Source organism: Silene latifolia, chromosome X (genome assembly GCF_048544455.1).
Source record: "Silene latifolia isolate original U9 population chromosome X, ASM4854445v1, whole genome shotgun sequence".
NCBI lineage: Eukaryota > Viridiplantae > Streptophyta > Magnoliopsida > Caryophyllales > Caryophyllaceae > Silene > Silene latifolia.
This window is the reverse complement of record NC_133537.1, coordinates 319978455-319994180: the sequence shown is the minus strand read 5'-3', so window position 1 is coordinate 319994180 and position 15726 is coordinate 319978455.

Here is a 15726-nt window from a genome sequence, read left to right as displayed (position 1 = left end):
ATCGCGTGTGCTTCACGACAATTGAAGCCCTATGAAGAAAAATACCCAACTCATGATCTGGAATTGGAAGCGATGGTATTTGCCATGAAGCTGTGGAGACATTACTTGTATGACGCCACTTTTAAGGTATTTTCGGACCACAAGAGATTGAAATATATTTATACACAGAAAGAGTTGAATATAAGACAAAGACGGTGGATTGAGCCGATTGGCGATTATGACATGGAAATTATTTATCACGAGGGTAAAGCAAACGTGGTAGCTAATGCACTAAGCAGGAAGTCAGTACATGCGTTGTGTATGGCTATGTCTCACGTGAAGCTTTGGGATGAAGTAGAGAAGATGGGCATATATATGATCAGAAAGGGGGATACAATTAGTGACCTGACAATTGAACCTGAGTTATATGCAGAAATTCGTGACAAGAAGAAGCTGGACTCACGGGTGATCGAGTGGAGAAGGTAGGCCGAGATAGGTGTACCCACACGGTTTACCATCTATGAGGACGGGAGCTTAAGGTTCAATGGGAGATGGTGTGTGCCAGAAAGTGATGAGCTGAAACACATTATTTTGACTAAGGCACATAATACTCCTTATTCTATGCATTCAGTAGGAGATAAGCTATACAAAGACCTTAAGAAAACTTTCTGGTAGCCGGGGATGAAGAAAAGGGTTGCAAAGTTCGTGGCTCGATGTTTGACATTTCAGCGAGTGAAAGGGGAGCATACAAGACAGAAAGATAAAGTGCAATCTTTAGATGTACCTGAATGGAAGTGGGAAAGAATTTCTATGGACTTTATAGTTGACTTGCCTCATTCTTAAAAGGGGAATAATATGATATGAGTAGTGGTAGACCGTCTTACTAAGTCTTCCCACTTCATACCAATGAAGGATACTTGGATCAAAGCAGAGTTGGCTAAGGCTTATTGTAAGAATGTAGTGAAATTACATGGAGTACCTAAATATATTGTGTCTGATCGAGATTCAAGGTTCATTTCACGATTTTGGCAAGAGCTGCAGAGTGCTATGGGTAATACGCTAAAAATGAGTACTGTTTTTCATCCAGCTACAGATGGACAGGCTGAGAGAACCATTCAGACCTTAGAAGATATGCTAAGAGCTTGTGTGCTGGAGTTTTGGGGATATTAGGAGGAAAGGTTGGATTTAATTGAGTTTTTATACAACAACAATTATCATGTTAGTATTGGGATGACTCCATTTGAGGCTTTGTACAAAGTGCAGGAGTCTTGTTTGTTGGGATGATATGACTGATTTGGTAGTTATGGGACCCCTGTCGATTCAGAAGATGGTAGAGTAGGTGCACATTATTCGTCAAAAGAGTTATGCTGACTTAAAAAGAAGTGACATAGAGTTTGCAGTTGGGGACAAAGTTTTGCTGAAAGTGTCGCCAATGAGGAGTGTAATGCGATTTGGGAAAAGAGGTAAGCTGAGCCAGAAGTATATTGAACCATATAGGACCATATGGTAGAACAAGTACGTCAGTGATCCTTCTCACATACTTGATCCAGAGACAGTAGGGATGGATGAGTCACTGACTTATGTAGAAACAACGAAGAAAATACTGGACCGGACGGTGAGGAAAACACGTAATGGCGAGACGGTACTGGTAAAGGTTCTATGGTATAACCATAATGTTGAGGAAGCAACATGGGAGGCTGAAGATAAAATGAAAGAGAAGTATCCGCGTCTGTTTGTGTAATACCTCAGATATTTGAGCTGTTGGGTACTCTATCGAGTAGGGCTTACTCTGTCGAGTAAGTCTTTGACGCATTCTGGAGTGCGTTCTGCTTTGTAGTTACTTTATCGAGTAAGGGCAACTCGATCGAGTAGGCGATACTCGATCGAGTACGTTAGTTACTCGATCGAGTAAGTCGGGTTTCATAGTTTTTCGGCTGGATTTGATAATAAACGCGGAGAGCTATATAAAGTTCTTTTGACAGTTTCCTTTTACTTTTTTTTTTTATTTTCTAAACCTTTCACAAAAGAAAACAACGACGTTCAATTCTCTTCGCTTTTTGCTATCAAATCAAGACTAGGGTTATCGGATTTCTGAGATCATCATACCTTCGTGATCGTCATCGTTTAGGTAAGGTTTCTATATTGTTTTTATGTCAAATAGTTATTAATGGTTAAACTCTAATTCGGTGATTTGGGGATTTTGGTAGTATTATGTGGTGGATTTGTAATTATGTGATTATTGTTTATAGGAGGTGATTTACTAGAGGAAGGTTTTTGATCTACTGCGTTGATTTTTGGTGATTCCGTCTCAGGTAGGGTTTCCCTACTCAGTTGACTGTGTAAATAAGTATAAGATGGCATGATTGTTTTGTTGGCATGATTACTTTTATCGTTAATTGAAATTGGCATGTTGATATTGGTATTGTAGTTTTGGTTTTAATTGTCTGTGGTCCGCGAGGTACGCCCTTGGCTTAGCGGAGTCACTTGCGGGAGTGGCTTCACGCCCTTGATTCGCCCCTTGTGGTTCTCGTCACAAGGGGGATGTGCACATTAATGGACATGGGTTATTTGCTCTATGGTGTTGAGCGGGGCTTAGGTGGTACGGCTGCGGTCCCCACTGGCGGAGTGGAATATCTATTGCGATGGGTATTCTGGCAGGGCTCTATACTTTAGTGTGTAGTCAGGTGATTGGTGATGAGATGGAGTTACAAGAATGTGTGTGTAATTGGATGTTGTTGTTGCTTATCTTGTTTATTCAGTAACTAACCCCATTTAAATGTTTTGAAAACTGTGGTGATCCATTCGGGGATGGTGAGCAGTTGATTAACGGGTATTTCTTTGGAGTACGCGTGGGATCTAGCTGGGGAATTGAGTCATCACTAGTCCAAGTCTTTAGTCTTCCGCTGTGTTGTTATGACAGTTTTGTTTTAGTTGGATTTCGGTTTTGAGACAGTTGTATTTTATATTTCAGTTTTGGTTATGTTGAACATACATTAAACTTTTATACTTAAAGTACGTTTCTTTATGGTCTCCTTTGATTACTATACCTCGGGTAACCGAGATGGCCTGTTAACATCTTCATGTGTTAGGGTGGCCTTGGTAAGGCACCTTTGTGTATGGGGGTGTTGCAAAGTGGTATTAGAGCGGCGATTTTGGAACCTGTGACCAATTAATCTAATGAATGTAGAGAGTCAAATTAAAATGAACCCCGATAGGAGTTGTTAGGAGCTAATACAAAGGCTTGGGAGACGTCTTAAAGTCACGAACTTACCCCTTTGAACCGGTCGGTTACTATGGGGTGTCATGGGATCTCTACTTGTTACTGTTTTTTCATATGCATATGTTGGATGAAGTGTGTTGTTGAATGGATGATTTTGTTGGAAAAGGTGAAATCAATGTTGCATAAAAGTATGAATTTCATGATTAAGAGCATGTTTATGTGACGGAAGTGGATTTATAATGTTGTTATATTAGTAACATGTGAATTGGGGATTTGATGCTGTATATCTATATTATTGTTTTTACGTAAAGTTATAGAACAAAAGCATGACTCGACAGAGTAGGGGAAACTCGATCAAGTAGTGTGGACTCGATCGAGTAGGCGTGGCTCGATCGAGTGGGTATGTTTACGTATTGGGCAGTAGCTGCTGGAGTCGTGTTACTCGATCAAGTAAGAGGAGTACTCGATCGAGTGTTGTGTACTCGACCGAGTACATTAGTGACTCGATCGAGTATGTTTTATGTCAGTTCTGGACAGCTTCTGGAGTTGGGGTATTCGATCGAGTGTGTAGGTTACTCGATCGAGTGACTCCTACTCGATCGAGTATGTGTGGGTGCTCGATCGAGTTTGTCTTTGTGCGGGTCATATTTGCCTTGATCCGTAGGCTATGTGCTTACGTTTATCTCCTTTTTATAACTCAAAGATATGCCGCCAAAGAGATTAGCCGCGTATGTTAAGGCTAGAGAGATGAGCATTGAAGATATTTCCAAAATGCTTGAGCACCAAGACGCGCTCACTGAGACCCTCAAGAAGATGGGGAAAGATAAGGAGACTGGGGTAGATTTTGCCAAGATGAGCACTACTATATCTCGCTTCAACCCCACTAACTATGTGGGTACAGGTGCGCCGATTGTGCTCGACAACTGGCATCGTGAGATGGAGAATATCCTTGGGGTGGTGCATTGTCCAGAGGAGTTTAAGGTAGAACAAGCTGCGTTCTACCTAAGGGACTCAGCCGAAGAGTGGTGGGATAAGGTGAAAGACACTGCCTTTAACATCTATCTGAAGCAGGGTAACACTGAAATTACGTGGTCCAAATTCAAAAGAGCTATGAGAAATGAGTTTGTTCCAGAGCATGTTCGCAGCAAGCTGCGTGATGAGTTCGATTCTTTTAAGATGACTGGGGACTTGATAGTGACAGAGTAATACCATAAGTTCAAAGAGAAGTCAAGGTATGCTGAGGATATGGGGCTAAATCCGGTGAATTTAGCACTTCGTTTCGAGAAAGGGTTGACTTACCAGATTATGGAGAAACTACCAGCAGGGACTCTTAGCTTACCGATGTGAAAGAGGTCTATGAAAGAGCTGGACGGGTTGAAAGGTTGGTAGACATAGCCAAGGAAACTAGGGAGAAGGGCTCGAAGAAGAGGAAGGCTGAGAGTGATGGCGGTGTTCAATCCGGTTAATAGCGTGGTAACCACAATCAGACAAAGGCTTATTCTTCTGGGTCGGGTTTCAGTGGAGGATCTTCTTACGGAAGTGGCTGCAGTAATAGTAGCAGCTGAAGTATCGCATGGTTTAACTGTGGAGGTGTTGGCCAAAAGAGACATGAGTGTACTAGTGCAGTTGGGAGAGGGTTTCAGAGACAGTCTTAAAGGAGCTTTTCTCAGGGACCGACAAAGAGTTATGCAAGCAACCGGCCAGCTGGGTCGCGGAACAACCAAGGTGGGCAGAGTAATAACAATGGTGGTTTCAACCGCCATGGTGGTAATTCTTATCAGCGACCGGCGGCTAATAACAATCAAGTGTCAGCTGCCAAACTTACTACATCAGCTAGTACAGTGCAAGGGGGAGGCCAGAAGAGCAGTGGTAAACTTTTCATGATGGATAAGCAAGCTGCAGAGGATGATGCTCACGTGATCACCGGTACTTTTCTTGTTAACAGCGTTCCTACTTTTGTTTTGTTTGATTCAGGGGCGTCACACTCATTTGTATCGTCAAGTCATGCTAAGTCCATGGGTTTGGGGAAGTTTGTGTCTGTAAAAGATGATTTTATACCGTCTGGGGAGTCAGTGTCATGTGGGAAACTGTATAGAGGGGTGTCCATGATTTTTGGGCAAGTAAATCTTCCAGTTGACTTGTTGGAGTTTCCTATGGATGGTTTTGAGATAATAGTCGAGATGGACTGGTTGGGTAAGTACAAAGCTAGAATAGACTGTCACCAAAAGAAATTATCTTTACGAGGTCCTAAGGGGGCTAGCGTGTCTTATCGTGGGTTTGTTGTCAAGCCCAAAGTCAAAGTGATTGCAGCGGTGACATTGAAGTCTTACTTGAGAAAGGGGTGTTCTATGATTCTTTGCCATGTAAAAGATGTAATACTACGTATTTATGAGTCTTGGGGTACTCTATCGAGTAGGCCTTACTCTGTCGAGTAAGGGCGAGTTGCAGATTAAAATAGTTTATGACCTGTTGGGTACTCGATTGAGTACCGTGGATACTCGATCGAGTAAGGGGGCACTCAATCGAGTACCTTAGCTACTCGATCGAGTAGCCGGTTTACAGGGGACGATTTCTCGGGTTTTGTTAATAATGCGATTAGAGTATATAATACTTCCGTCATTATTCTTAAAACACTTTTTAAAACCTAATCACTGTGAGAAGAGAAATTAAACTACGTCATTCGCTTTAATCGCATTGTTGGCAAATCCCGGAGCTTGGAAAGTCGGATTTCACCTTTCTTTATACCGTTGTGATCCTTGCGTCGAGGGTAAGACCTATATACCGTTTTTATAATGTTTCTTTAAAGTTGGTTAAACCCTAATTTGGGGAATTTGGGGTTTTGTAGTATGTTATGCTTGGTAGTGACTATTTGTTTGTATGTTAGGAGGAGGATTCGTAGAGGAAGCTTTTTGATATCAGCTGTGAGATCGTCTGATTGTTGTGCTTTCCAGGTAGGGTTTCCCTACTCAGTATTAGTTACATAATGTGTGGTGATTGTGCTGTAGTTAGTGATTGTTGATTGATTCAGACGGTTGTTGCTGTTGTATTGTGATTGTGATTGTTTGTCTCTGGTTCTCGAGATGCGTTCTCGGCTGAGTGGAGTCACTTGCGGGAGTGGCTTCACGCCCTAGTTTCGCCCTTGGTGGAACCCGCCACGGAAGGGGATGTGCACATTAATGGGACAAGGTTATCGCTCGGTATGATGAGCGGGGATTTGGTGGGTACGGCTGCGGTCCCCCACTGGCAGAGCTGGTCCAGTGGACAATCGGAGACGGAGATTGATTGGAGTGGGGGATTGCGTGTGACTGTTTGAGCTGTGTTGTGTACTGTACTATTGATTATATAAATTGTGTAATTAGTACTGACCCAGGTTTATTGTTTTAAAACCTGCGGTGATCCATTCGGGGATGGTGAGCAGATATTGAGCAGGTATGAGTTGAGTACTGGGATAGCTGGGATGTGCCACAGTCTGATGATAGAAGTCTTCCGCTGTAGCTTAATAGTTTTCATAAATATTTCAGTTAGATCAGTAGACATTTGATTTGAGAACATGTACTCGTATTTTGGTTTGGTTTTTGGATTGTAACCTTTCACTAAAGTATTTCTATTTTAACGTTGTTTCATTATTGTTTATTTGATTATCATTGCCTCGGGTAACCGAGATGGTAACATCCTTATACCTGGGGGGTCCTGGTAAGGCACTTGGAGTATGGGGGTGTTACAAAATGGTATCAGAGCGACGATCCTGAAACCTGTAACCAATGAACCTAATGAATATAGGGAGTCAATTAAAATGAACCCGGGGTAAAGGTTGTAGGAGCTAATGCAAAGGCTTGGGAGACGTCCTAAAGCCGCGAACTCGCCCTACAATTTTGAACCGGTCACATGGGGGGAATATATGTCAAGTCGTATGTGTTGTTTGTTCGCTTGTGTGTGGATGTGATGAAATATGTTATAATTGTTGGATGTTTGGAGTAGAAAGTTGAGAATATGAATGAAAGATTGATGAGACATATAGAACTGTTATTGGAATGAGAAGCATGTTGGGTGTTTACTATGTGGCATTTGATAACATGATATAGTTGTTTGTTAATTGTATGAAGAGTTGAGTAGCATAGTATGCTTAACTATGATATGATGTTGTGTTTATAAAGTTGTTTTACATGTTGGGATATGTTATAACATGCGGGTAGCATATTCGAGTTAGCATGACTCGATCGAGTGGGTCTGACTTGATCGAGTAGGTATTTGACGATTTTGCAACCAGAATCGAGTTTTTGGGCACTCGATCGAGTAGGGGGTCACTTGATCGAGTAGCCTGGCTACTCGGTCGAGTATGTTAGAGATCAGAAGGTCTGTTTGGGGTCTGATGTCGAGGCACTCGATCGAGTATGGTGGGCACTCGATCGAGTAGCCTCTTACTCGATCGAGTAGGTGTAGGCACTCGATCGAGTGTGTTCTGGGCAGTCCGCTTTCGTGTTTTGAGGTTTTAGTGCGTATGTTTATGTCTACCCTTTCTTATATAGTTTCAAGATGCCGCCCAAGAGAAACGCTTACTATGCAAGGGCTGAGACCATGAATATGGATGATATCGTTAAGATGTTGGAGCACCAAGATGCTCTTACTGAGGCCTTAAAGAAAGTGAATAAGGATAAGGAGGTTGATCACTCTAAGATCAGTCTTTATATAGCGAGGTTTAACCCAAAAGAGTACACAGGAACCTGGGAACCAAACCTTCTTGATAACTGGCATCGTGAGATGGAGAACATACTAGACCTGGTTCACTGTCCTGATGAGATGAGGGTAGAACAAGCTGCGTTCTACCTGAGGGAAGCATCTGGCAAGTGGTGGGATACGGTGAAGGTGAGTGCTAGGGAGAGGTATGCGAACCAGGGCTTACCTGCTATACCTTAGGAAGAGTTTCGGAGGGCTATGAGGAAAGAGTTTGTACCGGAGCATGTGAGGAGTAAGCCGAGGGAGGAGTTTTATGGGTTTAAGATGACATCTGATATGTCAGTTGCTGAGTACTACAAGCAGTTCAATGAGAAGTCTAGGTATGCTGAGGATATGGGTTTGAGTGAGGAGAACCTGGCGCTGAGGTTTGAGAGAGGGTTAACACCCAAGATTATGGATAAGTTACCCGTGGGAGTCCTTACCGATGTTAAGGAAGCTTATGAGAGGTCTGGGAGAGCTGAGAGGTTGGTGGAGATGGCTCAGGAGAGAGTGAGTGAGAAAAGAAAGGTTGAGAGTGAGGGTGGAGGCCAATCTAATCACAAGAAAGGCAACCACAATCAAGCTAAAGGGTTTTCTTCTGGGTCAGGGTTCAGTGCTGGGGCTTCCTTTGGGCGTGGCCGTGTGAGTGGTAGCGGTAATTGGGGAATGACCTGCTATGGCTGTGGCGGTGTAGGCCACAAGAGACATGAGTGCACGAGTATGCCTGGAGCTTTTCAGGGATCGGCTCGGGGGAGCTATTCTCAGGGACCTGCACAAAGTTATGCGAGCAACAGACTAGGTGGGTCATGGTCTAACCGGGGAAGTCAGAGCTACCAGAGTGGAGGTAACCGCAATGGCGGTAATTCTTATCAGAAACCAGCTACGAACAACAACAATCAGGGGTCGGGTGCTAAGCCGACCACATCAGCCAGTACTGTCCAGGGACGTGGACAGAAGACCAGTGGAAAGCTGTTCATGATGGACAAGAAAGCAGGTGAGGAGGATGCACATGTTATCACTGGTACTTTTCTTGTTAACGGTATTCATACCTTTGTTTTGTTTGATTCGGGAGCGTCTCAGTCGTTTGTATCTTCGAGTCATGTTAAACGATTGGGTTTGAGGGTATATGAGTCTGTAAGTAAGAAAGTTTTTATACCTTCGGGTGAGTCTGTATCATGTAGGAGGTTGTTTAGAGATGTGTCTATGATAGTTGGGCAAGTTGATCTACCTGTAGACTTGCTAGAGTTTCCTTTTGACGGTTTTGAGATGATAGTCGGGATGGATTGGTTAGGAAAGTATAAAGCTAAGATAGACTGTCATCAAAAGAAAGTGTCTTTGAGAGGGCCTAAGGGTGTTAGTGTGTCTTATCGTGGGTTTCTGGTCAAACCCAAAGTTAAGTTAATTGCAGCTGTCACCTTGAAGTCTTATCTGAGGAAGGGATGTCCTTTGATCTTATGCCATGTGAGAGATGACCGGATAGAGAGTCCGACAGTTGATCAGATACCAGTGGTGGGAGAGTTTGCAGATGTTTTTCCGGAGGAGATTCCGGGGTTGCCTCCGAAGAGGGAGATAGATTTCACCGTGGAGTTGAAACCGGGGACGGGGCCAATCTCTAAGGCACCGTACCGGATGGGTCCTAAAGAGAAGGAGGAGCTCATAAAATAGTTAGATGATCTGATAGAGAAGGGATACATTAGACCTAGTGTATCGCCGTGGGGAGCACCAGTTCTTTTCGTGAAGAAGAAAGATGGGAGTTTGAGGTTGTGCATAGATTACAGGGAGCTGAACCGAGTGACGGTGAAGAACAAGTATCCTTTGCCAAGGATAGATGACTTGTTTGATCAGTTGAGTGGTGCATCAGTCTTTTCCAATATTGATTTGAGGTCGGGGTACCATCAGGTGAAGATTAGAGAGATGGACATACCAAAGACAACCTTCACGTCGAGGTATGGTCATTATGAGTACGTGGTGATGCCGTTTGGGATATCTAATGCACCGACTGTGTTTATGGACTTGATGAACAGAATCTTCAGACAGTTTTTGGACAAGTTCGTGGTGGTGTTTATCGATGACATCTTAGTCTACTCTAAGACTAAGGAGGAGCATGAGGAGCATTTGAGGATTGTGTTGCAGACTCTGAGGGAGCATGAGTTGTATGCTAAGCTTTCCAAGTGTGAGTTCTGGTTAGAGAAAGTTGCTTTTAGGGCATGTGATCTCTAAGGAGGGAGTAGCTGTGGATCCGGCAAAGATGGAGGCAGTGACAAAGTGGGAAGCACCAAAGAATGTTGCTGAGATCAGGAGTTTCTTGGGTTTAGCTGGATACTACAGACGGTTCGTGAAAGATTTCTCCAAGATAGCTAGGCCTATGACAGCTTTGATAAGGAAAGAGAACAGGTTTCGTTGGGATGAGAGTTGTGAAAAGGCGTTCCAAACATTAAAGGAGCGTTTGACCACAGCTCATATCTTAGCATTGCCTGAAGGGATCGAGAACTTTGAGGTTTATACAGATGCCTCAAAGAATGGGTTGGGATGTGTGTTGATGCAGAACGGTAAGGTGATTGCCTATGCTTCTAGGCAATTGAAGCCGTATGAGGAGAACTACCCTACACATGATCTAGAGTTGGGTGCAGTGGTGTTTGCTCTCAAGATATGGAGACATTACCTTTATGGGGCGACCTTTAAGGTATTTTCAGATCACAAGAGTCTCAAGTACATCTTCACTCAAAAGGAGTTGAACATGAGACAGAGGAGGTGGATGGAGCTGATTGGCGATTATGACATGGATATTATCTACCATAAAGGGAAAGTCAATGTTGTTGCAGATGCTTTGAGTAGGAAGAGTGTACATTCCTTGTGTACAGCTCTATCTTTGATGAGGTTGAGAGATGAGGTGGGGAAGTTTGGGATACATATGATGCGAGAGAGGGGATCTTTGTGGGAGATTTGACAATGCGGCTGATATTTATGATGATATTCGAGGTAAACAGGCTTTGGATCCTAAGATGGTTGAGTGGAGAGCTGGGGTAGAGAAAGGGACAGTGTCTCGATTGTCTATTCATACAGATGGTAGTTTGAGGTTCGATGGTAGGTGGTGTGTCCCTAATGATGAGGAGCTGAAAAAGACAATCATGACAGAGGCACATTGTACACCGTATTCAGTACATCCAGGTGGTGACAAGCTATACAAGGACTTGAAGAACACGTTTTGGTGGCCTGGGATGAAGAAAGAAACAGCTGAGTTTGTGGCCCGTTGTTTGACATGCCAGAGAGTTAAAGGGGAACAGCGACGACCACAAGGTAAGATTCAGTCTTTAGAGGTACCTGAGTGGAAGTGGGAATCCATCGTGGGTTTGCCAAAGAGTCAACAGGGTAACAACATGATATGGGTAATAGTGGATCGACTAACCAAGTCAGCTCACTCTGTGCCAATGAAAGATACATGGACTAAAGCACAATTAGCTATGGCTTATCGAAAGAATGTGCTAAAGTTACATGGAGTCCCTAAGGACATAGTGTCTGACAGAGATGCGAGATTTATCTCAAGGTTTTGGAAAGAGTTGCAAGAATCTTTGGGAACAACTTTGAAGATGAGTACAGGTTTTCATCCTGCGACGGAGACGTCGACCGAGAGAATAATCAAAACTCTTGAGGATATGTTACGAGCTTGTGTGATGGACTTTGGTGGTAGCTGGGAACAGAGGTTGGATTTGATAGAGTTTTCTTACAACAACAGCTATCACACTAGTATTGGCATGGCACCGTTTGAGGCTTTATATGGGAGGAGATGCGGAGTCCGATTTGTTGGGACGACAGTCTTGAGGGCATGGTTCTAGGACCAGAGATGGTACATAAGATGGTTGAACAGATTAAGATGATTAGGGAACGGATGAGAGCAGCTCAGGATAGGCAAAAGAGTTATGCAGATCTGCATCGCCGGGATATAGAGTTTCAGGTTGGAGACAAGGTTCTTCTGAAAGTGTCTCCTATGCGTGGGATTATGAGATTTGGGAAGAAAGGCAAGCTGAGTCAGAAGTTCATCGGGCCTAATGAGATCTTAGAGCGAGTTGGGGAAGTTGCATATCGTCTGGCTTTACCGGCTGCGTCAGAGAGAGTGCATAATGTGTTTCATGTATCGCAGCTGCGGAAGTATGTGAGTGACCCGTCACATGTGTTAGAGGCAGAGAGCTTAGAGCTAGATGAGTCCTTATCATATCTTGAGGTACCTAAGCAGATTCTTGACCGGAAGGTTAGGAAGACTAGGAGTGGTGAGACAGTTTTGCTTAAGATCCTTTGGTCTATCCACGAGACTGAGAAAGCTACATGGGAGGCAGAGGATGCCATGAGAGAGCGTTACCCTTTCCTTTTTTATCAGGTATGTATGGTTACGGGGACGTAACCTTGTTTCTTTTAGGGGGGTAGAAGATGATCGCAAAGAGTTTTTACGAGTTTTTACACCCTTTTTATGTTGTGTCGGTATAGTTGTTGTCGTTGAGTCGGGTTGAGTTTGGGTTAGTAACATGTTTTATGTTGAGTTTTGTTTTGGTTGTTGAGTCGGGAGTGCGTAGTGTGAGTCTTTGTTTTGTTGTGGTTTGAACTTCGGGGACGAAGTTCTTTTTAAGGAGGGAAGACTGTAATACTACGTATTTATGAGTCTTGGGGTACTCTATTGAGTAGGCCTTACTCTGTCGAGTAAGGGCGAGTTGCGATTAAAATAGTTTCGACTGTTGGGTACTCGATCGAGTACCGTGGATACTCGATCGAGTAAGGGGGCACTCGATCGAGTACCTTAGCTACTCGATCGAGTAGCCGGTTTACGGGGGACGATTTCTCGGGTTTTGTTAATAATGCGATTAGAGTATATAATACTTCCGTCATTGTTCTTAAAACACTTTTTAAAACCTAATCACTGTGAGAAGAGAAATCAAACTACGTCATTCGCTTTAATCGCATTGTTGGCAAATCCCGGAGCTTGGAAGGTCGGATTTCACCTTTCTTTATACCGTTGTGATCCTTGCGTCGAGGGTAAGACCTATATACCATTTTTATAATGTTTCTTTAAAGTTGGTTAAACCCTAATTTGGGGAATTGGGGGTTTTGTAGTATGTTATGCTTGGTAGTGATTATATGTTTGTATGTTAGGAGGAGGATTCGTAGAGGAAGCTTTTTGATATCACCGGTGTGAGATCGTCGATTGTTGTGCTTTCCGGTAGGATTTCCCTACTCAGTATTAGTTACATAATGTGTGGTGATTGTGCTGTAGTTAGTGATTGTTGATTGATTCTGACGGTTGTTGCTGTTGTATTGTGATTGTCATTGTTTGTCTCTGGTTCTCGAGATGCGTTCTCGGCTGAGTGGAGTCACTTGCGGGAGTGGCTTCACGCCCTAGTTTTGCCCTTCGTGGAACCCGCCACGGAAGGGGATGTGCACATTAATAGGACAGGGTTATCGCTCGGTATGATGAGCGGGGATTTGGTGGGTACGGTTGCGGTCCCCCAATGGCAGGGCTGGTCCAGTGGACAGTCGGAGACGGAGATTGATTGGAGTGGGTGATTGCGTGTGACTGTTTGAGCTGTGTTGTGTACTGTACTATTGATTATATAAATTGTGTAATTAGTACTGACCCCGGTTTATTGTTTTAAAACCTGCGGTGATCCATTCGGGGATGGTAAGCAGATATTGAGCAGGTATGAGTTGAGTACTGGGATAGCTGGGATGTGCCACGGTCTGATGATATAAGTCTTCTGCTGTAGCTTAATAGTTTTCATAAACATTTCAGTTAGATCAGTAGACATTTGATTTGAGAACATGTACTCGTATTTTGGTTTGGTTTTTGGATTGTAACCTTTCACTAAAGTATTTCTATTTAAATGTTGTTTCATTATTGTTTATTTGATTATCATTGCCTCGGGTAACCGAGATGGTAACATCCTTATACCTGGGTGGTCCTGGTAAGGCACTTGGAGTATGGGGGTATTACAAAAGATACCAGTATGGTGGACAGCAGCTGAGATACTAGTGGTGGGAGAGTTTCAAGATGTTTTCCCGGATGAAATACCGGGATTACCGCCGAAGAGATAAATCTACTTCAGTATGGAGTTGAAACCAGGGACGAGATCGATCTCTAAGGCCCCGTACCGTATGGGTCCTAAGGAGTTGGAGGAGTTAAAGAAACCATTGAATGAGTTAGTGGACAAGAGGTACATTAAACCAGGTGTATCGCCATGGGGTGCACCAGTTCTGTTTGTGAAGAAGAAGGATAGGAGTTTGAGGCTGTGTATCGACTAAAGAGAGTTGAACTATGTTACAGTGAAGAATATGTATCCTTTACCGAGGATAGATGATCTTTTGAACAATTGAGTGGAGCTGGTGTCTTTTTGAAGATTGATCTAAGGTCGGGGTACCATCAGGTGAGGATTCGGGATGAAGACATACCAAAGACAGCCTTTCGATCGCGGTATAGTCACTATGAGTATGTGGTGATGCCGTTTAGGTTGACTAATGCGCCAGCAGTGTTTATGGTTTTGATGAACCGGGTTTTCAGCTAGTACTTGGATCAGTTTGTGGTGGTGTTTATAGATGACATCTTAGTCTATTCCAAGACTAAGGAGGAGCATGAGGGCCACCTACGATTGGTGTTGCAAACTCTACGTGACAACCAATTGTATGCTAAGTTGTCTAAGTGTGAGTTCTGTTTAGAGAAAGTGGCTTTTCTGGGCCATGTGATCTCTAAAGAGGGTGTAGCTGTTGATCCTAGCAAGATTGAGGCGGTGTCTAACTGGAAGGCGCCAAAGAATGTGGCCGAGATCAGAAGTTTCTTGGGTTTGGCAGGATACTAGCGACGGTTCGTGAATGACTTTTCAAAGAATGCCAGTCCTATGACAGCTTTGATGAGTAAAGAAAACAGGTTTCGTTGGGATGGAAGTTGTGATATGAGGTTCCAAACATTAAAGGAGCGTTTGACCACAGCTCCAGTCTTGGCTTTACCTGAAGGGAGTGAGAAGTTCGAGGTGTATACAGATGCTTTGAAGAACGGGTTGAGTTGTGTGTTGATGCAGAACGGGAAAGTCACTGCCTATGCTACTGAGCAGTTGAAGTCTTATGAGGAAAACTATCCGACGCATGATCTAGAGTTGGGTGCAATTATTTTTGCTCTAAATATTTGGAGACACTATCTATATGGGGCGACCTTTAAGGTGTTTTCTGATCACACGAGTTTAACGTACATCTTTTCTCAAAAGGAGTTGAACATCAGACATAGGAGGTGGATGAAGCTCATTGGAGACTATGACATGGATCGAGTGGGCTGTATGTCGTTTCTGGACAGTGTACTATTTTTGGGCACTCGATCGAGTAAGTAAGGGGACTCGATCGAGCGAGGTCAACTCGACCGAGTAGATAGTGGGCTCGATCGAGTGAGGTTTTTGATGCTTTCTGGTCAGGTTCTGGAGTCGAGGCACTCGATTGAGTAAGTGGGCAACTCGATCGAGTGGCCTTAACTCGATCGAGTAGGTTGTGTTACTCGATCGAGTAGGTTCTGCACAGGTCATATACGTGTTTGAGTTGTGGGATGTGTGTTTATGTTTACCTTTTCTCTTATATAGTTCAAAGATGCCGCCAAAGAGAAATGTGTTGTATGCTAGGGCTGAGATGATGAGTATTGATGAGATAGTTAAGATGCTAGAGCACCAAGACGCACTCACAGATGCTTTAAAGAAGTTTGGGAAGGATAAAGAGGCTGGGGTGGATTTTGCTAAGATGAGTATCAACATCGCTCGTTTCAACTCAAAAGAGTACATGGGTACAAGTGCGCCAAT